Source organism: Solenopsis invicta, chromosome 10 (genome assembly GCF_016802725.1).
Source record: "Solenopsis invicta isolate M01_SB chromosome 10, UNIL_Sinv_3.0, whole genome shotgun sequence".
NCBI lineage: Eukaryota > Metazoa > Arthropoda > Insecta > Hymenoptera > Formicidae > Solenopsis > Solenopsis invicta.
The window spans coordinates 15,801,239-15,828,138 of record NC_052673.1 but is presented as its reverse complement, the minus strand read 5'-3'; the positions used below and the strand labels follow the sequence as shown (position 1 = coordinate 15,828,138).

General features: G+C 39.7%; 1 protein-coding gene and 1 long non-coding RNA gene across 3 annotated transcripts in view; one reads left to right on the top strand and one right to left on the bottom strand.

Moving 5' to 3' along the window:
* The window catches only part of LOC105197851 (ras-related protein Rab-37), a 159,274-nt gene that overhangs the window by 31,211 nt on the left and 101,163 nt on the right, over window positions 1–26,900 (top strand). The window lies entirely within an intron of this gene.
* On the bottom strand, window positions 10,144–14,536 carry LOC120358907. The gene is made up of 2 exons (XR_005575782.1): window positions 14,145–14,536; window positions 10,144–11,360 (listed from the first exon to the last, which is right to left on the bottom strand). It is a non-coding gene; the product is annotated as an uncharacterized LOC120358907 (long non-coding RNA).

The following is a 26,900-nucleotide window of genomic DNA, read 5'->3' as shown; positions in this document are numbered from 1 at the left end:
ATTGATTCGCGTCAACTTGGTCTGCTTGTTTCTCGTTTCCACGTAAATTCAGAAACCGGTTTTATATTCATTTGACTGTTTGTCGATCTTACGTGAAAGTTGCACAAATCCCGGTTCCTATATCACCAACATACATAATAATATATCACGTATACGTATTATTACATAATATTTAAATGTCCTGTATACCTGTTTGTCGCGTTTAATTTTTACCTAAGTACTCGGGACGTCGTCATGCAAGTTTCTACCGCGTAAAACCACGGTTAAGGTATTACGTCTCGTAGCGAGCAAGAGGGTAGGTTCAATCATTTACGTTTCCTACACGACGGCTTAAATGGCGTAGATGTTTAATAATTTCTAATGCTCTTCTCTTGAATAACGGAAAGATCAACTGACACGTAGGAATAGATCACTTAAAGTTTAAAACACATTGGAACACCGTCACCTCATTTTGACAGTTCGTAAATTCTGTACTTGGAATTAAAATAAATTTTTTTTTTGTAAAAGGTACACACGTACGTAAAAAAGAAGTACTTTGACAGCTTCAACTTTACGATCTTTAAAATATTTTACATGCAAAAGGTTAAACGTGGATATAATATAGGCTCGTTAGGAAGCAATAAGGCATCTCGATGATCGCCGATGAGCACCAAATAGCTATCAAGAAGATAGCTCGCGAGATAGATCGGCTAGTGTGTCCCTTCGAAGGATAAAGTTCCTCGAGTGCCTCTTATTTATTCCCCGGAGTCGAAGCGGCCAGAGTCGGAAGGATCGTGGCAGATGACACTATCTCGTCGATTCGCATGAGTGCGCGTCCGCGCGACGTATGGTGCCTCGGTAAACGCTACTTCGTGAAGCGAACGTGACGCTGTTTCGTTCCGCCGATACGTCGCCTCCAATCTGCGAACTTTCGCGGATGTGTAAAGCGCGCGGGGAACCAGCGACGCTCGTGCATCCGTCGTAAAAGGAACGGGAAATCGCTTGACCGATACGATATGGCGCGATGAAAATAAAGCATTGGGAAATATTACGGTCGCGCGCGCGATTAACGGAGAGAATCGCAGAGTTGTTTAAGCAAATGACGCGATCAGCGTCATGAAGGTTGGAGGTTTACGGCAAAAGAGCCGACTGATGGCTCGTTTCAAGATAATGTATCTTCGTCGCTCGACCGATGAAACGAACGTTTATTTTGTGCTAAATATTAATTTAGCACATGGGCATTCCTAGAATACTTCAGGTACATTTCATGGGAAAATCGTCAACTAGCCTTTCGATTTTGAATTGAAACATCAACCGGCATCCGGTCGTTATATATCATCTTTCTCGTAGGACGTAACGACGCTTCGATCGAACGGAATTGTACTTAATCGTAAAATCTGATCGATGATTCTTATCGGATTGAATTGACTATACATTATATTCCAATTAAATTTTTAATTTGCTCTCGTGATATGCAATACATATGTTCGATTTTCTTTTTAATACATTTGGATATCAGGAGCTAAGATATTATAGAACTGCAAAAGTATGATAAACGTGATTAGAACTGTACAGATTTTTTTTTTAAATATTCATGATTATTTAATGTGTAAGTGGTATACATACACGGAAAGAAAATTTTATTGCAGCATCTGAAAATTTAGCTTGATCGCAAAAATAATTTTATCTTGGGCCATCAAAATAATCATGTGGAACGCCCAAGCATGATAATGTTACTGCAAACAATTTTGATATTCTGATAACCAAGTTAAGCATTCCATACAATTTTTTAAGTGGTTTATATTAAATAATCAATTATTTTCAGATCTACATATATTTCAACAAAATTGTTCCGTATTGCACACGGTGTACTAAATCTCAAATTTAATTGCAATACAGAGTGATTTTACTAATCAAAAGCACAACAAAACATGCCTTTTATTGCATCGCATTTTTACTAATTTTAATATGTCTATACTTTGTTGTCACACATAGAGAACACTATACGTATTAAGAGTTAAACGTTAAATGATATATTTCAATCTAATTGTCTAATTAGGCGAGGCTCGCATAATAGAGAGAAAAGTCTGAAGTCACAACTGTTTGCGAGGGGATTTCGATACGGCGACATCGGGGATTTGGCCGTCCTTTGCCCACGTCGCTCGCCGCGTTTACGCGCGTATAAATGCGACCGTGACGAGTCCCTGCACGCGCGTATATGTATGTACGTGTACGCGTAACGCACACGCTCGAGACATCACGAGCGTCGCCCGTGGAGACACGCGTGCGTATTTCGTTGAGCCAAGGCGAGGTTGGCACGTACGCGTCCAAATGAATGCATGTGGGTATGTGTATGTATGTGCGTCTGCGAGAAAAAGAGAGACGAGAGGAGTGTTGGTGAGAATGGAGCGAGAGGGTGTATACGTGAAATGCAACGCGAGCGAGAGAGAACGAGAGGGAAGACGAACGTCAGATATATCCGGTGGAACGACGAAGACAAAACTAGTCAAGAGTAAAGAAATAGAGGGGGAATAAATGTGCGAGAGGGAGACGAACTCATCTCCGGTGAAACGAAAAAGAGCAAGAGAGTGAAAACGCTTTACCTGACTGAACGATAGAAACAGTCCCCGAAGAGGAGGGCGAACGCAGGAAAGTGACAAGGGAAGAAATACTTTGGGACAAGAAAAACAGAGAAACGTATCCAGCAAAAGAAAAATGCATTGCGACGGTAAGAGGGAGAAGAACTTATGATGTTGAGAGGGAATGGGGGGAGCTGGAAAGAGAACATGACACGAGATACGGAGATCGCGATTATTAAAGAGATGCGGCTTTTTAGAATTACAATTACTCATCGGAGTAATTGTTTTTGCGGAGTCAATTTAGAATCGAGGAATAAGAATACGTACGTCTGAGACAAAGACATAAGATATAAAGCCGCGTTATCCCTAGTCGACAAAGAAGGATGCATGATGCGCGCGTGATTTCTCTCTTTCTCTGTCTCTCTCTCTCTCTCTCTCTCTCTCTCTCTCTCTCGTTCTTTCTCTGTTTAAACAAAGATGAAGCAAAAGGGATGAGATCGAGTGGAACGAAATAGAGAACAAGCGAGCAAGGGAGAAGAAGCTGACCCTCTGCTGTGCGGGAAGAGGATAACTTCAGCAGACTGCCTCGAATCTCGAAGGAGGGAACCGACCCGACGGGAGTGGAACCCGACGGTACGACCCTCGGATCCTTCGGCGACAGCGGTGCGACGAAGACGGCGAAAGCGAGAATAGCTGCTGCGGCAGGAGGTCTATGCCAGAGTATCCCGAGGTTGGGCGGCGGAGGAGAAGGAGGAGATGAAGGAGGCGGCGGAGGAGAGAAGAAGGAGAAATCGGAATCACGTAGGAGGGGGACGTGCGCAGCGACCACAAGGTGAGACGAGGAGCGACCGTATGCGGTGGAACGAAGACGTCGATGAGTTTTCGCTCTCTCTCTTGCTCTTTCTTCGCGTTTACGACCGCGGTGAGGTCGCGGTGAGGCCGAAGAGGAGGCTGTGCACGACGAGCGGCGGCGCGCGTGAGGGATCGTTCGGTCGATTTGGAGAGGGGCACGGAGGGGTTGGCGGACGCGCGGGCGAGGGGCCCAGAGGGGGATGCTTATCGGATCGTAGCATCGCGAAGCTCGCACGTACGGGCGACCGCAACACCGAAGGATCGACGTAGGAACCGAACGGCGCGACGCGGACGCTCCGACTTTGCGTGCACTCGTGCGGCACAATTGTTTTCTCTCTCTCCCTCTCCGCTCTTTCATATTCCGTTCTTTCTCTTCGCTAGACATCACATTGTTGTCTCCCTATCTGATTATCGTATGCTTGTAGTCAAACATGACGACACTAGTGATCGAAAAGTTTCCTCGTACTCGTCTTCGCTTTGTACTTCACGATTCATAAAATCGAGGAAATAATCGAAATTTGGGATTTAAATGAAGTTTTATAGGTATCCATTAATTTTGTGATGCAAATAGTTGAATTTTGTTCAGCAAGGTACACGTGCCCGTGTAAAGAAAATACTGGCGGTGTCTCGCAACGATTTATTTTAGCAAATTCAAGAGCAACATCGATTCTGTTTTCCAATACTCGCCTCTCGATAACAAACACATAGATAAAATTATCCAAAAATTGTCAAAATCTTTCTTACATTTTTTTAATAAAATTATTCACGTCAAGAATCGATTTTAAAGTAATTAATGAGATATCTGTTTTTCAGATTCAATTTCAATTGCACCATATTTTAATAGTTTTGTCTTAATATTATGGGTTAAAGATTATTCTGCATCTCATAACCAATTGCCATTAATTAAGTTTACCTTCTAAAGGTCGTACTGCACACATACCGACATTTTGTATTTCTTATTTGATCATAATTCTGCCAGAATCGTCCAATTCACAAAATTATTATTTTTGAATTATTGCAATCAGTGAGTAGCACGTACATTTTTCTACATTAAACAGAAAAGATCCAAGCCTAATGTATGCTTAAAATTAATAAGAAACAGTTTCTTTTTTAAATTACATCAAATATTAATTGCATTGTTCTTGAAACTTAATGGATTTCATGTGTGTTGAACATTTTCTTGCATAACTACGGCCATTTAATTGAGGAAAGAAGTGCCATATGAATTGTCTTCCAGTTATTTCCACACTGCGAAAGGATGAGATCGCCGCGACATTAATCTACAATAAATCAACAGAACGTATTAGCGAGTACTTACGTCTTAAATATTTGTAATCTGTTGCCAGTACATTGATCGACTACGAACACTCGTATGTAGTCACACGTATGTCACACGCGTATACATATGTCACAAGTTTACACGACGTGCATACCGGCGCGGACAGAAACGACTTAACAGAGCCAAAGACGAAAGTAGATGACAGACGATGGGCGGGAGTCGCATGATTTATCTAGTCGACGGCTCGCGCGCGAGATTTCGAGTTCTTCGAAATTCCCGGTGTCGTTTACAGGGAAAAGTCAGTATCGGATAAGGGTGGATGGGTTTAGGCGGTGGAGAGCGGACAATGGTGACGGAAAAATTGATCGACCGGAATGACTCGAGCTCGAACAAATCGATCTCTTTCTGGATTGTTTATTTTGCGTGTGTGATATTTATGGTGTCGACGTTTCGAGGGATATCCTTTGCCATTTTGTAGCCGTGATTTATAATGCGAGGCCATTCGTGACTGATATTTTTGTGTTAAACACCGTTGCGTGCGACGAATGAGCTAAACTGGGAGATCTGCGGAAATCGTCGAAGAAGAATTTAATACAATTGGTTTTTAACATTGAACTAGCGCAAGTATATACACCGAGAGAAAAAATTTCTAAATTTTAATATTTATATATTCCAATGCTAATGAAATAATTATTTACGGTACATAAACATTTATAAGAAAAAAAATGATACTTAAATTAGTGGTTTTTACTTAAATTAGTGGTACTAAATACATACTTTTATTTAATAAATATTTTATTAGTACTATTTGAATAAATATTTTTATGAAAATTTAGTAATTTTTCTCTCGATATATAAAGTGCTTCCAAACTTTTTCTTTTACATTCTCATATTAATCTTTGACGCACTAAAAAAGACTTTTGAAACTTTTCTTCTACATTCTTCTATTAATTTTATACGATGTTTACAGTACTCTGTTTAAGTTACTTTTCATCGGGTGTTTTAAGTTGACAAGATCTTTAAAATTCACGAACCACGATCATATATTGCAAGTCCAGTAATCGTGTGTTTCCTGCGAAACGTCGTCCTACCCAATATTCAACTGGTCACCTGTTGATCGTGAGACATACGAGTTTCCCTGTGTGTCGGAAATAAAAACAAATTCGATGCTTCCGGCTTTTCGAGCCCGTGAGATACGTTATGAGATACGTATGTGCAATCACGAGCATCTTTTTCCGCGTTTCAAATCGTACGACTTGTTATTTACGCGAGTTGAAGAAAGTTGGAGGCACGCCACACACGCCAGTATCTGAATCAGTAATAAAGATCACTTCTATCACTTGTAATAACTGAAATTATTACAAGTTAATATTGTTAATTGAAGAGCCTTTCCATCTCATGGCCTTAAGTATATTTCCTTTTAATTGGATATAATCGTGAAGGTTACTTTTATGAAACGATACTAAGAATTCGTATTAATCTTTTCCAAATATTTTTTTGGAGTAAACTTTACATACTTATGTTATTTCGAGAGATCAGATTTTTACAATTATGTATATACATGTTTTGAAAAATAACATTTCGATCACTTCTTGGTAAAACAGATAGCAGATTGTTCGGAGTTGTCCTCCTTCTTGGGAATTAAGAGCATTGTAAGAAAGTCTCGCACGCTTTAATTACCATTCAGGCCGGAGGGTCGGAGGGAGGCCTGGCTCATGCAAGTATAATTCCTTCCCGAGTCTCGCACTATACTCTCGAATCATTCCTCGCCCTCCCCGCCTCTTTCTCTCCTTCGTCTGTCCTTAGACTGGCGTTCAAAAGGTATGAACGCCGAAACAAAGATATGTACCGAAGAACACAGTGTCCGCGTTTAACGTTTGCATGCACATTATGCTTGTGCATTAAACAAATTCGTTTGCCACGACACGTTATCGATGCCCTATTGAAAACGGCGTATACTAGATAGGTGACGGATAAAAATAGCGAATCGCTAAAAGAGAACACGATTACGCGAATCGCACACGTAATGTTTCTATATTAGATGCGTTTTTTTGTGCGTGCGAAAAAAAAAGGAACGATTGTGTCAGTGAACATTTTTACTTTTCGCTTCGTATACAATCTGACGGCAGGAGATCGTGCGTAAAAAAAAGCAACACGCAATGAACGGCGCTCGTTAATGTTGGAAAGTAAGCACCCGCGTACTTACTCTTCCGCGATTTTATAATAAATCTTGTTACGTAAACGCGACGCACGGCGCGCACGGCGGTGGGCGCATCGACGCGGTGCTGTGCGTGAAAACATTTTGTGGACGCATGCTCGCAGAAGTAGCTTATTGCCAAATAGCATGATTAATTTTGTAGAAAGTAACACAATCGAGTTTCACTTCGCTCCCTACCTCGCGCCGCCGAATCAGCTCTCTTCGTTTGTGAGAATTGAGATTGGCCATGGTATTTACGTGCCCGCTATTATCTACGTGTGCAAGAGCGATTAATTAAAAGGGAGCGAAAGAATTTGATTTTTCAATGGTGCGCAGTGTAATTACATCATCTTGCGTAAAACGAATGTAGAAGAGAAATTTGTGGAATATTGACAATTATATGTATTGTTTATGATAAAATTCAAAATAAATTAAAGCGGAGAGAGAACAACAACGGGAAGAATTAGGGAAATTGAGAGAAAGAGGGTAAAGCGAATGTTATATTGATAATTGAGGGAACATATTGATAATTAATGGAACATAGTGCGCGTATTGCGTAAAAAATAACTGATATTTAAATTAATCTCCGCAGGGAAACATTTCTCGGTTGCATTTGCGGATCGTGACCGTAATGATCGCGCGCTAATTTCGCCGAAACTTTTGCACGCGAGTGCACTCGCGGTTATTGAATCAGTTTGCGATCGCCTTTTATTCGCCTGCTGGGATAGGCGTGGCGTTTTCTCCAGAAAAGCGGTATTACTTATTTAAATTATTCGTGAGTGATACCCGTTCTACCACCGCGAGCGAGTATACCATATCCGGAGATGCAGTCAAGTGTGGCGTCAGCCTTAACGCGCCCGTCCGTCGCTCTGCGTGCGTCGTCGATGATGCGTGAAATCATCGGCGGTTAAATTTGCCTATGACCGTCTGTGCTTCTCACCGACGCGCGACGCAACGTTGCGACGCGTTTCAGAGAAGCGTTATCACTCGGAGGATGGCCATACGTGCGTGCGGAAACGGCGAACGTCAAATGTTCGTTGTTCCGTGAAAGACATTAGTCATCTCTCTATCTCATCTTTGTTTCATAATTTCATGTAAACGATAACACCTTCCGGCAAATCAGTGTGTGTGTGTGTGTGTGTGTGTGTGTGTGTGTGTGAGTGTGTGTGTGTGTGCAATGAATCACATCTAAAATTATCAATAACGCCGCTTTTTCACATTTGGCTCCAACATCCATGGCGGACAACGCGCTCTCGTCGTGTGAGGTCGCGATTACTCTGATTATCCGAATCTTTTATAATAATAATAATAATTTCACGCCTCCTTTCCAAAAGTGACATCACGGATCTTCGAGTGAACGCGTCGCCTTGAGGGACATGACCGGAAAACGGTCGGAATTATAACTGGAAACGGATACGGATAATTTGCTTTGTAATTGCTCCATTATTTCACGGGATGAATTACAATGTAACGAGTCGCTTACGAGACGGGCGGTGAATATTTTCCTCGCGAGCCATACGCTCGTGACCGTATAAAGTTAATTGACGCGAAAAGATAAGATCGCTGTGAAACTGCATTCGTCCTACCCTTCGTAGGCGCGTCTCTCGCAATCACATAATTTATTTAAATTATCACTCACGGCGATAGACGATAGCTCTTTGAGTGAGGGCAAACGACAATTAATTAATCTCTTCGCCGTGCGCGCCGCGGATGGCGGAAATTATCGATGTGAATAAAGCGGGCGAAACGGTTGCATTAATATCAGAGAGCGCATGCAATATTACTATCGGGATAATAATTTCACTGATGGTCGAATATATTGAACAAAAATTCTACAAAATAACGCGAGGTAATTAATTTCTTAAGATGTGTTGGTGGACGTGTTATATATTTGCGTAACTTTCGTATTATTATTATACGCTGCTAAATACGCTCAATCACATGCATTTATATAAATTATAACAGGTTGGAGATGTATGAATGCCTGCCATGTAATAAATTCTCCGCTTCCACGGAGATAACAATAATTAGCAAATGATTATTATTTTTAATCAATTAGGAATGGAACCTTGTATCTCTGCCGCAATATGAGCTATCATTCGCGGCATGGTAATGTAAATAAATGATACGTCTAGGAGCCACGCCCATCGTAGACGATGCGCAACCCCTCTCGGCGATCTTATCGCAGCTGCAAACGCGAGCGCAGCCGAAAGGAAATAAATCGACTGCCTGCGGTTCGATGCTCGTGCGCTAAACGCTTCATTTAACGGTTAAGCATTGTAAACAACGGCGTGACACCGACGTTTTATCATTGTGTACGCGATATACTTGTTTTTTTAATGCATTTTGTATACCGTGTCGTATCTATTCCACGAACGTATTTAGCATATCGAGCGTGTCACGACGATTAATCGCTCGGTGTACGTTATTAATAGGAGTTTGTAACTTTCACACATAGCTTAAATACTTTCTGCCGCAGAGGAATATTGAGTATGGTTACGTAAAGATCGAAAACTAATACGTTTTTAATCTGAACAAATGTACGCAAAAGTTTCTTAATCTCAATTATTCAAAATAGTAACATGAAATTTTATTAAGAATTATTAATAGAGAGCAATACAGTATAATACATATTTATAAGTATATAAATGCATAAAATGATATAATTGCACGCAGGCGAAAGAATATAAAAATTTGAAGGTTGTAAAAATTAAATCTACGTGCCGCAGTAATAATAAAATTTTTGAATAAATAGGAACACATTTCCGTTGAATTTAATTAATACGTGATATTTTTAATTTGTGAGTAAACCTGATGGACGTCCTGTATAATATCTTAGATAACTGTTTTAGAATTTAAATACAGAACTGTATAAAACTATGTATATATTATAATTAAGAAATTTGTATTGTTAGATGAAAAGATGTGAACATGTCTGTTAAGAAACCTGCTTCGCGACGAAAAAATTAGCAATTTTTAAGAGTAAAGCTACGTTACTTCCCGTAGATGGTCAGGGCTCAATTTTTCACCGGATTTTTTTTCCGCGCGGGTTGTTAAACCGTCAGAGTGCCAATTTAACGGAGTACTCGGACGATCTCTATTATACGTATCTACATAGTCACATACACCGAAAGTACACGATGACGATGCGAATTGAGGCTGGCCCGCTGCCAACGAGAATTCCAGAGGGTTCAGCCTCTTCGACCCTACTCGCTGCCTATCCGCCCTCTTTCTGCCTTTTTGCTTCTGGTTGTCGATTTTTCGCGGTGCACTGGATATCGAGAACGCGCACAAGCCCGATATGATACTTGTCCTTTCGAGATGTTGCAATTTTAAATACTTATGACAGAGTTAATATTTTACGATCCGATTACTCTAGATACGTTAATTAAAAAATTCCAATAATTAATTAATTATTAAAAAGCATAAATATATATTCTAACCAATTGGAATATAAATTTTATTGCATGTTTTATTCTGAAAAATTGACTCTAATATTGACCAGAAGTGACTCGTGAGCTTATTCACAAGCATTAATTTTCTGCGATGTTATTATAGTTTTTTTGAGAAACTCCCGCGGGGATAACAGACAACTCTTAAACTGACTCCTAAAAATCGTCTATTTCCGGCTACAACGTACGATAATTGCGTTGCGCATAAATTGGCCCGCATAATACGCACGCGTCGTTGTTACATTTGCGCGACGAAGGGCAGCACCTGTAATCGAAATTAAACTAGCGAGCGCAAGTACCAGCATGCGTACCAAACAACTCGGGCGAGTACAATACATTTGCGGTGACGAGTGCAGTCGAATGTTGATTACTCGAGGACGGACGACGTCGTGCTCGCCTCGAACGTGCCGAGCTTGCGCGAGCGTCGAAGCGCAAATCAAACAGCGAGAAAATAGCTCGAAAGTTGACTCATTGTTGCTACAATCGCGGATGATATCGAGCTCGTGGATGGCACAGGTCGAAGAGTGGGAAGGCGGAAAACAGAGAAAGTGAAAATGGAAGTGCCGTCGGGTGGTTTCAAAACGATCTCACTGGAATCGAATTGGACTGCACAGAATTGGCGGTGATTTAAATTGGCTGCCCTCTCGACCTGCCGTTTAACCTATTTACGACAGCACAATCGTGAATAGGCCTTCTCTCTTTTTCCTTCCCCTCGCTTCTTTCACTTTCTCTTCCTTCCTATACCTTTGGCACCTCCGCCCTACTCCTACTCCGCCTCATCCTCCGCTGTGTTTCCCTGCACCGGTTCAGCTCATAGGGCCGTCCACTTGTTCTCCGAACTTCGTTGTCTGTCAGTCGCATTTATCCTCTTTGTGGCGCCGTTCGATCGGACTTTTAAAAGCTGCAGACGGGGCGCGATTGGTACCAGCCGACAGCACGAGGGCGGAGGGAGTTGACTGCTTTTTCGGATCAAAGTGGACTCACGAAGTAATCCGGACCGCGTTTTGCCTTCGTCCTTAAACCTGTTGAGTTTTAATGTACACGTGAGCTCTTATTGAAAGCCGCTAGATGAAACGCTTCTCAATGACCCTTTGAGTTTTGTCAGCGGAAAGATTCTGTGAATCGGAAACGTTATGATTATTCCTTTATTATTATTTTTTTTTTTAAGATTAGCAGCAATAATACAACAATTATACAAGGTTTTTAAAATTTATACGCATATGTGTATAAACTAATTAATATATGTATTTTAAGAAAAAGATATTTAATAGAATAATATAATGAAGACAATATTTAATCTTTTATTAATATAGTAGAAAACATTTTGTATTCGCGTTAAAACCGGTCTTTGTTAAAATTTTTGTGTTGAATTTTTAACATATCCAAGTGTTAATTTAATATAACGTGATATTTAAACGTTTTGTGTTAAATTGATATTCTCAGTGTCTCAAAATAACACAATTTATGAACGAATATGCAAATAACAGAATATAGCTTTAAAACATAAAATAAATGAGTGGAATTACTTGTTGATACATTATAAATGTTAATTAGCGTCAATTTTACTGATGAAATATGTTTCCATATTTTGTTTTCAAATTATGTCGAAGTATTATATTTTTTATATAGATTTTTTTTATATAATATTTACGTTTCTTTCTAACATATTCTTTTTATGTTAACTCAACAAAAAAGTTTGAATTAAGGGGGGATGTGCGATACATGTTAAGTTGAACACAATTTTTCCAACTGTGTATCTTTTATGGAATAACTTAATTACTATTAATATGTAAGAATGCGTATACAAAACAATTAACGGCTAATGCTTCTCTCACATGAAAATTCCTAAGTGCCTTTTTCTTTCTATCAGACTTATCAGCATCGTAAAAATATTTTTAAGAGCAAATGGGAAGAACGTGGACGAACGAGCGATGCAAAAAACGAGCGGCTACTGCATCGCGCAAACCGCTTACACGGCCAGTAAATGCACAGTAGGGTCTATCACGAGGCCGAAATGATTGGCTATTGAATCTCTCCTCCCTCTATAATTGAATGTTCAGGATACGGAGGTCCGATCACGCGGGAAAAAAAATTGCGTTGCAATAGCAATCTTTCGGTTTTAAAAGGCACTGTTACCAGGGCACAGCCATTTTGACGCATTGTGCGCGTACTTACGCGTTATGCGTTCTTCAGCGGCATCGAATGCGAACGAAACGAACGATTATTACAGAACGAATCTTGAATGCATTACGCATCTATGTGTTCTCACAAATTACACGCACCGCGTTACTGAATCGCTTTTGTATGGAGATAATTTCGCGATGATTGACTGGAGTAGTAAATAAAGAAGAGAATCTGTTCATTTTGACAAGCGTCGGGTTCCTCACTTCTCAAATACAAAACTACGCGACGCAAACTTTCTACGAACGAAGGACTATCATTAAATCACTCACCGATATCCAGCCAATACGCGAACAAATTGATATAACCATGTTTCAGCGCATCAAATTCAATTTCAAGCCCCGATAGAGTTCGTTTAATGAGATTCTAATTAATTGACCAACGTGTCGGAGCGTGACGCGACGAATTTACATGGCCGTGCGATAGTCCGTGTCCTAAGAATAGAGAGACGTAGCCATTGATTTCCGGGTGGAGAACGGGCGCGGAGTTTAGCGGCCGACGCCGGCTTTCGCACGCACCGAACAATCGATTCCCGAACGGCGACATTACGGCGATGGCCAATTACGGCGCGACGCGTCAATTATGGATGGTAACGGGAAATCGACTTTTACTCCCGACGCTAGTGGACGACGACGTAGACAAGGGCGATTAAACCTTGCTCTCGACATCTCGTTTCTTACCTCACGAGTGGTGTTTTCTCATGAGTGCGCGCTAGCTTCCCGACTTGCGGCGCGAGAGTTTACACGTCGCATCGCGCGCGAAATTTTTTTTTCCTCGCCGGACCGATAAGAATAACAAGAATGACATCGTCGTTTCGAGCGTACTCAAACGTTAATGCCCGTGTTCGAATCCACAGGGAATCGATGGTTATTAATGATGTACTTCGGTTAGCGCGATCGATTCACCCAAGCGAGCGACGTGTGGCGGAACACGGTTTCAAGCACAATTTTTTTTTGCAGTCCGACAAGTAGGTGTGAAAATGTGAGGAAAAACGTCCGGTGCGTTTTTTTACGTGTAATTTTAATACTTGTATTTAATTAAGAGGAATTTTTGCGAAAAAGGACACTTTGCTGCGGCATATCGCAAATTCTCTTCATATCAGAATGACTTTGATATGATCATTCTCATTTCTCTCTTTTCCATTGCGTTTATTCTCATTGCACGATAATCCGAGGTACATTTTTCATAAAGAAATATTCAGTCGTATCGCTAAATGTGTTCACGAATGTATCTTCGCGATCGGAAGCGAATAAATTATTACCCATATATTTAAAAAATTGATTAAGTTAATATGCTTCAATTTATGATCGGCGTTTTTGTTCTATTTGATTTTTATTATCATTTATAATGTACGCGAATTTTCTGAATTTTGATAAAATTTGAAGTAGATCAATTTATAACGTTTAATTAGTTCTAATATTCAAGGTTATATTCAGTCATTATAAATTATTAAAATTCTATTTTATTACACTTTTAACTTTTCTCTCATTATCACAATTAAGTTTATATTAAAGATTATATTGAATTACGACAATTATTTTTAGAATATCGATTACGACTTTGTTTTAATTTGTATCAAGACATATAATACAATAAAAGAGGATATATATGTAACAAATAGAAACCATTTTAAGATCGTTTCACGTAGATCGCCATTCGAAGAATTCGCGCGGATTTTCTGCAGGCTGCGCCGTCGTGAAAATTGAATCGAAGGTGCGTTAATTAAATGCAAGCCGCAAAAAGTGGCAGGTAATTTTGTTATCTAACGCGAGGCCGACCGGCCGACGCTTCTGACAGGCATCGACTGTCGATCCTCTCTCGGCATGACCGTTACGTTTACGGGCCGTTGATTGCGCAAATGGAATTAAAGCCCATTTGCTGAGCCCATTTGCTGCCAATTACGGAACGTTGTGACGCAAACGGCCACGGGCGGCTTTGTAACGTCAACGTGACGTGCGGACCGCGAAACAGCGCTGTTATTTCAAAAAAAAAAAAAAAAAAAAAAACCAGCAATAACACGCTTTATTCTATCGTCACGACATGACGCAGCGATACGTGTTTGCGTAATTAAAAAAAAAAGAATTGGACGAGGAAGAAGAAGCGTCGCATATGTCGTTGATGCATATTGATGTAAGCCGGATCGATTTAACAAACCAATTAATCGAGGCATGTATCGATTATCCGACTGCCGTCTGTCCACAGGTTGATTACGCGATATGGCATTGTAGATTAGGGCAGAAATGCACTTTGAAGTGTTTGGTTCACAGCTAATCGCCGGACATTTATTCTCTCGTGTTTACAGAATGATGATTCTCTACTAGGCGATTTCTCGTCGTGCGTGATATATTCGTTCTCTATTACGATCGCGACGCGATACGTCGCAATTTTTGTAAGTTCGTCAAAGCTTGTCGCCGTTACGTCACCGAAGCACATCATCGTGTGTGCGTCACTGCAATTCATTACGACGGACGCGGCAATGGCGCTTCCGCTTATTGTGTTTCTCCTGTCTTCCACTCTCTCGCGTTCGCAGCGCAGAACATCGGTGACATTTTTTAAATCTTTGCCGGAAGTTGTAACACTGCTTCGAAACTTTAACGTTTCGCACACATGACACTATTAAGAAAACGAAAGAAACATTATTTTCTTTATTGATCCATGATTTTCAAACGTAACACGAAAGATCAACACTACACAGAGAAAAAAATTTTCATTGGAATTAGTATTCCTTTTTATTTGATTAAAAGTTGTTTCACTGAGACACCGTATTCTTATACAAAACGTTTGTTCGAACAAAAGTGTTGGTGTTTCATTCAAACATCTATTATTTGATAAAAATAACACTACTATTTGTCGTATTTATAGATTTAAATATTGGTTTGTTTGGACCATTCCAAATTTGTTTGGATTCGATAAAATTTATTAAATTCAAAGAAATTGTTTTTTCTGTGTGCACAGTATCAAATATAGTTTATTGTATATCAAATCGATTTAAAATTTGACAAAATAAAATCAAAGTATTCTTTACGTAAAAATAACAGGTTGTTCGAAAAATCGTATTTTTCTGCCAAAACTGCCAGTTATAAAAAAAAAACATAATTCCTTCGAGATAAGCGTTTAAAATTTAGAAGATCGAGACAATGTAATACGGTGCCTCGCGTATTTGGCGATGCAGTGTGTACGATTCGCGAAGGGAAGAACAAAATTTCGTCGATAAAATGGTACGAGCGCAGAGACTGACTGGCTCACAAAACGTGCGCTGAATATCGCGCACGTGCATTTTCGAAAGGACCGACATCGCGCCGACGTTGGCACAGTTTTGAGAGTTGCGCGAAGAATTTTATTTAGCCGCAGAAGTTGATGCGCCGCTCTCTCGCGGCTCGCGGTACACACGCGCATTCGTTATTCCGGGTAAATAATTGCGCGCTAATTTAGATCCCGCGTGACGGGGAGAGTATGGAAGGCGGCATGGGCGCGCGTAGTCGTTTAATGGAATTAGTAAGGCACTCGGGCGTGCGGGAGGGTGCTCAAATAGAAACTAAACCTCGAGCCCCATGGTATTTCGATCTGTTTTGTCTCCGTATCCACCCTCGGTGTCCCCGGTAATCAATCTTGTCTCTTTGTCGGCTCTCTTGCTGCGCGGTCCCTCCTCGTTTCCTCGTTCTATCTATTTCTCTCTTTCGCCACTTTTAATTGGTATTGTCTGCTGTGGCGCAAATCGCGTCTATCCGGAACGAAAAGGCTCGCGCGGTAATGGATATTGCGTTTTAAACGACGTATCACACGGACTGCGGCAGAGTCGCATCTGAAAAGTCTTGTTTTCTACGCGCGACTATCTGGTATTAACTTTTTTTCTTTTTATCGAATAAGTTGCAATACCGCGTACCGGTGCTTTATAACAAAGCGCACGCAGCCACGTAAATTTCCTGTCATTTTAATACTCGGGGCGATAGCTATGGTAGGAAAAAGAAATTGACGTTTAAATAATAGCACTTAATTTCATTTTATCGCAATTGTGTGAGTGCGATCATATTTTTTAATAACTTTAATCATTTTTTTCTCCTTTAATGCTATAAATGACAATTCGCGTTATCATTATGTCATTCTGCGGAATCGTGTTAGAGACAACGATTTTCAAACGTGTCGCATTTTGATCGAGTAAATTAACGTCGATTTGATGTTCGTGTCGACAACTCTGTACTACCATGCAGATACGATCTCGGGTGATGATATCGTCGTTGGTTAGTCAATGATGGCACACGAGGAAATGATAAACGTGGCGAAATCTAGAGCGTCTTTTTTCAATCACGTTTCGCTCCGTACGGTCCTCTTATCTGGGTCAGGCGTGTGACCTGACTTACGCTTGTATACACGTACATGGTCGTGCATGGCGAGAAGCGGTGCACAAACATATACACGTGCCTTGAAGTAGACCTTGAAAATATTTCACGACGCAGTGCTGCGTGTTTCATTTGAATGAAAAGCATGTTGCAGCTATTAAAAATGAATTATTTCAGAAACAGTATCTATTTGACACGAGTTGTTGCTGACAATTAATATAAAAATTTATTTATTAAGAAATATTTGAACTTATATACTAAGTTTACATGAAGTTTGTATTATTTTTTTGAAACCTGCGATATATAGAACTACGTATTTTTATTTCGTATTTAATACAGCTGCATTTTCATATTATGTTTTTAACATTGTTGCGATCGATGACACGGTACTACGTCTTTTTGTTTTAAAAAACTGAAAGCCGTTGATGCACGGCTTTTCATGCGTGAAAGCTGATAACAATAGCTATGTGAATATTTGTTATTCAACTATATTATAAAGTATTAATATACATCGGATTGTGTTGCGTATGACATGTCGTTTTTATATAAACGATTTTTAAATAACATCCGAGGAAATAAAATACATGTAACTGACGAAATTTAGTAGTGTTTTTCACATTTCTCAGTGCAGAATTTTTGCATCAGATGTTTCTATAATATTTGGGATGAAAATAAAATGCTATTATATGGCTTTTAGTTTTTTTTTTTTTTTTTTTTTTACAAAAATTACGACATTTTTAAAAATTCATGTTATTTTGAAATAATAATATGAATGTTAAAAGATATTTAGAATATAAAAGTTTTACAGAAGCGTTTTATTCAACTTTTTGAATATGACGTTTTATATGCAACGTATTAATAGGAGGGAGATAATTATATCAATCTCATTATCACATTATTTAAATCGTTTATTTAGCGAGCTTTCACGGGAAATGCTCGATCAGCAATTTATGAATGATTCAGAAGGACTTTTTCGATCATAGATCAAAACTGTATGCGGATTTAGGCGTCAGAATTTTTTAGGACGAGTGGATACAATTCTTCTCGCACATTTATCTTTATCCAGGAGTTGAAAGGATGTTTCTTTATGCAGTTTTTGCCACGCGCAGCTACGTGCGCACGCGGTCACGCGTACGTAAGTGCAGCGGAATGCTCCTTCGAGACATAGCTGGCGATGCATTCGAGGTATATACAAATTCGCACGTCTAGGAATATACGCGCGTGCGTGCGCGAATGCACGCCAAGCTACGCACGCGGGCGCCCACTTACACTAAGCGATTATACGCATACATACGTACACGCGCGCGTACACGCTCGCGCGCGGCTCGTTGTGCAGGTATGTGGCAAGCGCAAGGTCGTGTCGGGGTTGGGAATTCGGACCATGAAGGGTTCCCATCCCTTCGTACCGCGCCAGAATTCTGACACTGCCCGTGCCTGGAGGGAGACCCGGCTTGCGGAGAGTAGGAGAGACGCAGGGAGGAAGAAAGGGAAGCGAGAGAGAGAGGGGGGGCATGTCCTCTCGCTCCATTCCGAGGTTATCCTTCGGGAATATCTAGCGGGTGGTTCTGAGTAAATGCGTTGAATGGAGCAAGACTTTTTTTTCGAAAACGAAAATATGATTTCCAAGAAAGAAAATGACGGTAGTAATCTTTTTATTTGAAAATTAACAAAATACAATCATTGGGGGAAAATAAAACATTGATTATTTACTATGTATTGTTACGTCATATTTATTATTAATAAATAAATGACAAATTGATTGACAATAAGTACGACAATATGATAAATATTTTTAAATTAATACTAACTAACCTAACATATATGTTACTGCGTAATTAGGGATATTAACGCATTTTGTGATAGAGTGATATTAATGTAAAAAATTATCTTGATGAGCTTTAAGTAGGACTGTATTTAATTTGATCACCCGTTATATATGCCGACCGATCTGTTCGCGTAATATTATAGTCCGGTGAGCAGTAATCTGGGTTACGCCTTCCCCTCGATTCATAAGAACCGCGCATTCGAGTGGGAGAGAGCGTGATTTCTCTGCTTCTCTTTTTCTGGCTCTCGGCACCGATTCTCATTCTCTCTTCTTCTCGTCTTTCACCAACACAATTTCTATCGTCCTTTCTTTCTTTTCCTCGTTTTCACCACGTCCCCTTTTATCCTTCTTCCTCTCCATTTTTTTCTGTTTGAAACCACGATCGATTATCTCGCAAACTAGATAAGATCGATAGAATAGAAATTACGAAATATTTCAAAATGCGAATGTAAACGAAAGAAGAATGACGAAAATGTAATTAAAAGTAGACTTTAATGTAATTTATAATTTTATATGTGAATATTTAAAGTGGAGTGTTCATATTATTATTTGAAATGTGTATAAATGTGTAATATTTAAAGCATAGATTAAACTAGAATCTTGACGTGCGTCAAACGCCTCAGTGCTATTATTAACTGGGAATATTTAAACAGGCCAAATTTTGCATACAAAGATGTTTTCTTATTTCGGTTAAATTAATTTAATTGAAATAATTTATTATAATTTTGATAACAACAATGCCGGAAATATCGTTTTCGATGAAAAACTCCGATACGTCTCTCTCGCGGAGCTTAATTATCCTGCATCTCACGGCACAATGACATCTGTTTCTGCCAACTCGGGTATCGCGGTACCGCGCGCCAAATTAAAACGATTTTATTGACAGCAGCGACATCCCCTCGGCGAGACACGCAGCAAATGCCCGGAGCTTTGAATTCCGTTTATATATACGCGTCGCAAGGGACTTCTCTCCCTTTCCTTCCCTTCTTTCATTATGTGGGCCAAAAAATTACCATATTCCTCCGAAATTCAAATTTGGCCTGCATATTATTCGACAGCGCACGCGCGCGCGACATCGCGATGTCGGCTACGACGCGAAATCCATATTTGTTTTTGTCCGTTATCACTGCACCAGAACTTCACAGTGCGTCCATTTATCCACCATCCTCCCTTGCCCTTCCGCGCACTTGCTCCGTTCCACCACCTTCTCGCGTTAAGTATGTACGTGCCAGATATATTCGTCTCGCACTCCTCTCGCCCCCCTTTTCCATTCAGGAGGGATTAAGTACCCGTGCGCGTATAACGAGAAAGGCCGGATGCATCCGGTCGGAGCGAGAGAGAGGCGAGAAAGAGAGAGAGAGAGAGAGAGAGAGAGAGAGAATAACAGAGTGAGATAGGGTCGAGGATACGCGGATCCGTGAGAAAGAGAGAAAGACAAAGAGAGAGAAGGAGGAAGAGTGAGAGTTCTCTCCGAGAAAGTCCGGACCGGTGAAAGAGGGAAAAGGAGGTTGTTGCAATCGAAGGGGGACGAAAGAGTGAAGGGAAGGCAGGAGAAGGGAGTGGGGGGGGGGACGCGAGAGAATCGTCGGTTCACTGTGGGAATTTGTAATTGCGCGTTCTTCTGCGCAGAGGGGACGATCGGAACGGGAAGAGGGGGAAAGGGTGGATTTCGGGGTTTAAATAGGGATCTGGGAAGAGGTGATTGTCTATTACGAGCGCGAAGATATCGCACCTTTTATCTCGTCGGGACATCCATATCAGAAAGCTTAATGAGGCGTGACATGCTTCTTTCTACACGCTCGTCCCTCTTCTTCTCGCGCGATCTCGATAAAATAAATTCCACTGCGGGAAGGAAGTTTGTTTACGCAAATCGTACGAGAGATGTGATGAATTCTCCGTCTTTCATCGATCTCTCAAACGTCTAGTAGACGTACTCGCTCGAATCGAAATTTTAGTCCTATTTTCAACCTCAATTAGATCTATCGAGCTTCTACCTTGGGCCTCAAAATGGCAGATATCGGAAAATTTCCTAAATTTCAGGTTCAAAAGAAGTTTAGTCTCGATTTCTTAAAACCTTTAAACGCTCCACAAAAACCGTAAATGATTCAATAGGTTCAAAAAAGGTCTATTTGAGAGTTTAAAGTATCAAAAGAAGTTTATTTGAAAGTTTAAAAGTGTCAAAAGTCGTAAAAGAGGTCTTCAAATTGAGGTCGAAAACTTGGACTCGGCTGATCCCGGTTTACAGTTTATATAATCATATGGAAGCGCACGCGGAAAACTCCCCAAGTAAGGAATAGTAACGCTAATTGCGCAGAAGAGTACAACGACCCGATGAAAGTAGAACTACGGTTCTCGTGCGTACGCGTTTCAATTAATCTTACGCGGGATATATAAATCACCGATCTTATGAATAGCCATTAGTTGTCCTGAATTAACTCTCGTTGAACGCTGTAGAAGTACGAATCCCGACATAAACACAGTGTTTCGTGTTATTAGATCTTAAGTACACGTGAAACTTTTTTAATGCGCAATTGTGTAATTACTACACTTAATTTTTAACAAACAAGTACTCTATAATCGTTAACGTTTGAGAAAAAGTCACACGTAGTATTACTATAATAAATTACATATTTGGCGAATTCATTATCGTGCTAAAACGTGTATTATTTATGCTTATCTTTTTACAATTGTCGATGATGAATGTTGAAGCAACGCCTCATCAATTAGAGCTTAAATTGCGATGTGCGTTGCGTACGTCTTACGGGATAAACTTTATCTTTAACAATCATCGATCGTGGCCGCGAAGCACGTTACACAGATCGGCGATCGTTTCCTTCTGCCTCTCTCGGATGGTGATTTAGCATCGGCCGGCGCAGGGCTGACAATGACCGGGCGACATGATAAAACCGCTCGTTTAATCCATATATTTTTCATAAGCCATTCTCATGCACTATTGTGTGTAAATATGCGGGGGGTAATACTTTCTCGCGTCTTTCTCGCGGACGTCTGTGACTCCTAACGCGCGTATTCCCGTGCATGCTCGCGCCGCGGCGCGATAATAAATCTCTCTTGCTGAGGGGAGAGAGAGAGAGAGAGAGAGAAAAAGATGAACGGGAACGGACGTCTCGCCTGGAAGGAAGAACGTGGAAGAAGAAACGAGCCTGGAGAGCGGCGAGTCGCGCGGCGGATGCACGCCACCGCACACGAAGGGGCGCAAGCGAGCGGCGGCATCGTTTACGTTCGTTCGATCGGTTCATTAACGTCCTCCGCGGTTCCGCGGCGCATAGAACTTTCCGCGGCATGCCTTGCAACCCGCGCAATTCTCGGCATCGCGAACCGTCGAGATTTCAAGATATAAAGAGGCGAGGGTAATCGATTGCGAGACAGCGATTACATGCCGCGGATGCTTAGGTATCTCGTTGCACGATTGCTAAGCGCGTACGGTATAATAATAAATAATAACAATAAATAATCTGTTATAGATATAGAGCATGTGACAGATGACATGATTGTAAGGAACAATTACATACGTGCACGGAAGGAATGGTTTTGCTGAAATATCTAAAAATTTGACTAGTCGTAGATCTGAAAATAATTGTTTTGTATTATTAAAATAATTATTTAGAACGCTCAACTTAAGTTTGTAGTGATAAATTATACCCAATTTGAGTTATTTTTAATCATTTCTGAAGGTCATTGTTTCTACTCGGTATGTCGTTTATTTAACTAAAACAATAAAGTTAAACAACTTAAACTCAAAAAATGTTAAATTTTATACAAAGTTTATCACTTACCATTAAACGTATGATTAAGTTAACATGGACACGGTTTACTTTAAAACTAAGCAATTTAATCACAGAAACGGATTGATTAAATGAGGTTCTTTTAACTACATATTTTGTGTTAAAATAATTTCGACACATGAAAGTGAAAAATAACAAAATTTGTTTAACTGAAGGAATTGGTTTAAATTTGATTCTTTAATCTTAAGCGTTCTACTTAATTATTTTGAAAGTCCAATAAAAATTATTTTCAGATTTGTATCTAGATAAATTTTTAGATATTTTAGTAAAACCGTGTTTAAGAAAAATGGATATATTTAAAAAGAGATAATCTATCATAATGCACTTCATTTACACGTATTTTTTATTGATATTATTATAATTTGATTATTTTAAATATCTTAGGAGAAAAAAAGAATTTTTTGTAACAATTAAAAACTTTCTTTATTCAACAAATGTAATGTATGAACAACCTCTTTTCTGTTTAACTAAGCTTCAGAGTTACCTGAAATTAATGATTGTAATTAATAAACATTGGTATTGTAGCGCAGCACAGATTTGTTGGTACAGCAAATATATCGCAAATATACAGCAAATATATAATTTACTAGCAAACTCAATCGAAAATTTTTACTCTAAAATATCAATGGAACATGTTTGTTGTAACATTATTATAATCAAAGAAAATTTGATGCTCATTAATAACTTTTATTAGAGCAAAGAAGACAATTGTTCTATATAGCTTTTAAATGTAATTTTTTTGCTGTACTAAAACTCTGTTTATAAATATTACTGAGATATGAGGATATTATATATATATATTTTTTTTTATATAGAAATTTCAACAATATTACGATGCGTTTTTGAATAATTTTTAGACCAAAAAAGAGATTAATAGAGAATATTTTAAATTATTCATAAAAAAAAGAAATGAGGAAAATATTTTTTAATATGATAGAGAGTGAATTAACGTTTTGTTTTTCGATGTTTTATCAATCGTTGTAATCGTTTGACTTCTCGCGCAGGCGTGCCGATCATAACTTTCGAGCACTATCATGCGAGCCAAGCGGCAATAATAAGCCGCTTTACGTTATGCCTGTTACGCGACCGGGTATGCATATGAATGAGGTCTCAATGAACGCACCCATCAAGGAGGGACGAAGGAGCAGGTTTCGAGGCATCTCAGTGATTACGTACTTACGAATCTTGACCGTGTATCCTCCAGAGAAGGGAATCCTTGGAGAGTAACGAGTGCCATAAGGTCGCCCGGAGGCGGACGGCAACCGCTGTAAAATTATGTGGGATGACGAGCGAGACGACACGTTGTTGTACGATCGTCGGTGCAAACGCGAGAGGACATAGAGGTCTCATTTTCAGTTTTAACAGAGTGTTAAGATAAAAGCTTTAGGATGTTCTTGGAGGCGTTTGCTTTAGAGGCCATTCAATGAACCGACAATTTTTGAAGAAATGCTTAGTGATTATTTTCCTGAATCTAATTATTTACATTACAATAATTTATAAACCTCGCGCTGCTGTTATAATCGCATGATTCTTTGAAAATAATTTTTATTATTTGTCATTGAATTCGTTCGATATCGGGCACTGTTTTAGCCAGTTTCATTCGTGAGAAAGCTGAAAGAGAATCCTACCGTTCTTCCTCTTCTCTCTCCTCTTTTTTTTTTTTATATTTTTGATCTCCTTGTCGAAAGGGGATTGGCAGATCGTGGGGAAATTCGCAGATCCGAGTGTGAGTGACATATGTCAGGTGGTACGCCGAGGCTGGCGTACCCTCCGGGACCGGGCTGAAAGTTAGGCCACTTTTTTCTGCTAGTTACACACAGGCGGGAGAGACACAGTCGCCCCGGCGTGGCGTATTGTAATCGTTCTAATACCGATCGAATGTTTTTTCTTGCCGGCGCCGACTCAGGTGGGAATAGATACGATTTCGGTACACAATGTCGCGTAATTGCAAGCCGACGGGTGTTGAGAACTCGTCGCTTCCCATCGTACCATCCTCACGATCGCGACACACGATAATGCTGTACATCTTACATATACAGGTGTAAAATTTCAAAGGTAATCTGGAACTCCTGGTTAAAACTATGTACATTCATGATCATTTTGCACACCGTACAAATGACTTCTCTCCAAGAATACTTTAATGATTACAAACTTAATGATTAAATATTAATTAAAATTACAAGTTAGAACCGTAATAGCTCTTAAAATAACAAACAGTAAATACTTTTTTTATTTACAAAGTTTATTGCACAATTCATAAAAGAAGATAAAAGCAAAATTTTCGCGAGTTTTTGAATGCATCGTAATTATGAAGAAAAATATTTGGCGCATAAATGAGACCCCTGTAATATAATTTATGTTAAAACTCAGATAATATGTAGTTACGTAGTTAATCGTTTGTGTGTGATAAAATGCGGATGCCATTAGAGGGAAATAATGGGAGCGCGTATCTCAGGTGGCTAAACCAGATTTCATGTCTCGGGCCGTCAATGAGTACACACCATTGTAAATCTCGGGACCCCTCGAGCAAACCCTCGTTGGCGACAAATAAATACAAGTGGCGCAGGGGTTGGCCTCCCTCGCGACGCGGTAACATCGCGCGTCGACATTGAGTAAGACGATTTGTAAAAAAAGAAAAGGGAGGAAGGAGGTTCGCTTTACAGTACCTTATTATTAGGGACCATTCCTCTTCCTTCCCTTTCGAAAAGTTTTCCCTTTCCCGGACGTTACCGTCGGACTCTCATTAAATTTAACGAGTCTATATGTCGCCATCCGGAAATCTATATTTATTCGAACGCTCAGCCAAAGTTAAGATTCCCGTTTCTTGAACTCGCAAAATATCGCGTCTATTTTATCTGTGTCTCGCGATGGCATCGACCTCTCCTATATCACCGTTCGTGAATATATACCCGATAATCTAATTATTCCCGCTCGAGAAAAACCTCGCTCGCGGGATAAGCCACGTTGGTTGGGGACTTCATTTTGGATTGCTTGAAAAATTTATATCCTCTCGATCAATTCTTACTACAGTCGCAGTTGTAGTATTTTAGTCCACGCGCTGAGAATGCACGATTATGTTCGAAAGCCTTGGGAGATATTTATTGACGCGCTATCGTCGATATCGATGTCCCTTTCAAATTGTAAAGCGATATCTTATTTTGGTTCCTGCTTTGAAACCAAATCTTATTTTGGTTTCTATACAGCTTATCTCTCAGAATATGTATTTCTTTCTTTCTTTCTTTTTCATACGCAGGACGTATCTTAATTTAATAATTGTATCCAAACAGGGTATTTTTAGGTTTTTTTAATACATGAGAAGATATGTTTTTACAAAAAAGCAAAAACATGATAATGTCTGTCACAAGAATAAAAGAACAACAGGAATTGACAAGAATGCTATTGGAGAAGAAGCATTCTTTAAATAGGTACTCCAATACTTTGCATCCATCACAGTTAACAGTAATAAGAAAAATTAGGACCGATAAACGTTAAACATAAAAATAAAAGAGTCAATATCGATCTGCGGCGAATAATGGCGCCTAATAATAATTTTTCCATTTAATAATACTGATGTTCGCCAGCATCTTAAAACACCGTAAAGAATTTTGCTCGTTGATTTAATCTGTGATATTATGTATTCCGGCTTTAGTTAAAGACTGTTTCGAGATCGGCGAACATGCGACGTGTAAAAATTCACACCAAAGTTATTATTATGCACCAAGATCGGGTGCTGCGAACCGATATTTCTTTCATTTTTACGTCCATCGCATCGTTCGATATTCTTCATTTTCAATCAACGCGCTCGTAACTTTATAGCGCTACCGTGGGTCACCCGGTAGATTACCGTTCTCATGTCAATACGGTTATCGGACTACTCGAAGATAATAGACCACTCGACGAGCCGACTCAAGTGGGCGTGCGGGGGGGCTTTACTGGCGTCGAATTCTTTTGTGATATTTCATACGAAAAGGACATGATTTTTAAATTGGAAAAAAAAAGATTTATAAAAGTGGCACGAATCTGTTATGGCTCGTTCACACACATCTTTTCACTTAACTGGGACTACTGGAATGAGAAACGATCTAAATATTCAAAACCCTTTTTAAACACACATCACATTAATTGTATTTGTTAAATATTTTACGACGCGTGCACACATGCATCTTTTCGGAGGACAATTCTCTGGTGATTTAAAATTAGTTTTTCTTAATTGACATTAATTTTATTGTTCAATCGACGATTCAGTCAATCGTAAAATAAAAAAATCGATCGAGCGCTTCGCGAAGTTGAATCGCAATTTCCCGCAAGTTACCGTTGTGTTTCGAATAATATTTCTCTCGCGATGCGAATTAAAAATCCGCCGTGTTCTCTCGGCGAACGGATGAATATTTATAACACGCGTGCATCATGCGCGTG